Source organism: Aplysia californica, unplaced genomic scaffold (assembly GCF_000002075.1).
Source record: "Aplysia californica isolate F4 #8 unplaced genomic scaffold, AplCal3.0 scaffold00359, whole genome shotgun sequence".
In the NCBI taxonomy this organism is placed as follows: domain Eukaryota; kingdom Metazoa; phylum Mollusca; class Gastropoda; order Aplysiida; family Aplysiidae; genus Aplysia; species Aplysia californica.
The window spans coordinates 116,037-116,847 of record NW_004797629.1 but is presented as its reverse complement, the minus strand read 5'-3'; the positions used below and the strand labels follow the sequence as shown (position 1 = coordinate 116,847).

Genomic DNA, 811 nt, shown 5'->3' with positions numbered 1-811 from the left:
CCCCCCCCTTAAATACAAGACTTTTGGAGTTATGTATAGATACATACTCTGAGAGCAACTCACATCTATGCTCATTCTGACAAAAGCCTTATGCTAGATGGTAAAAAACTTCTTTTATATCTTTATTTCTTTGTTTTTGGAGGTGCATATCTGCCGCTGCGTGATCTTACAATTTATGTGGAAATGGGGTGTGATGGGTCGTTTATAATGCTTTTTATCTTTTTTATACGTGTGGTGTTATACATCGCATCCATTCTATTAAAATCATATCCAGAGATCGTTCTGGCTTTCTTAATGGTTCTGTCAAATTTTTCTTTATCTTTCACCTTACAATTCCCACCCCAGCAGCAAACAAAATAATAGCACACTTTCAATCATAGAATGGTAAAAAGAGACATAATCTTATTGTCATCACGGAAACTTCTTAATTTCCTTAAAGGAAACATTCTTTAATTTATCTTTTTCTGCACAAGATCAGCGTGGGGATGCCAGTCAAGTTTGTTATCGATTTTTACACCAGGATACTTGTAAGAGCTTACCACCTCCACCTCCTCATCTTTAATAAATAGTGGTTGCAATTGGTCTTTTTTCTACTCTAACGTCTATTATTAATTCCTTTGTCTTTTTTACATTTAGTAAAAGGAAGTGGTTATCACACCAATTTGTAAATAGATTTACAGCGTCCCTGTATTCGTTCTCATGTGTTGTTATAAGGCCTTTTATTAGTTTGATGTTTTTGTTATCAAAAGTACAGTCGTTGGTGTAGAGCGTAAACAAGACAGGAGAGATTACACAGCCTTGGGGCGCATGG

The 811-nt window shown here is 35.6% G+C and overlaps 1 protein-coding gene across 1 annotated transcript in view; it reads right to left on the bottom strand.

The window, feature by feature from the left end:
* LOC101855656 (sodium-dependent multivitamin transporter) overlaps positions 1-811 on the bottom strand; it is a gene marked incomplete at its 3' end in the record, with an annotated part of 17,041 nt that overhangs the window by 8,731 nt on the left and 7,499 nt on the right.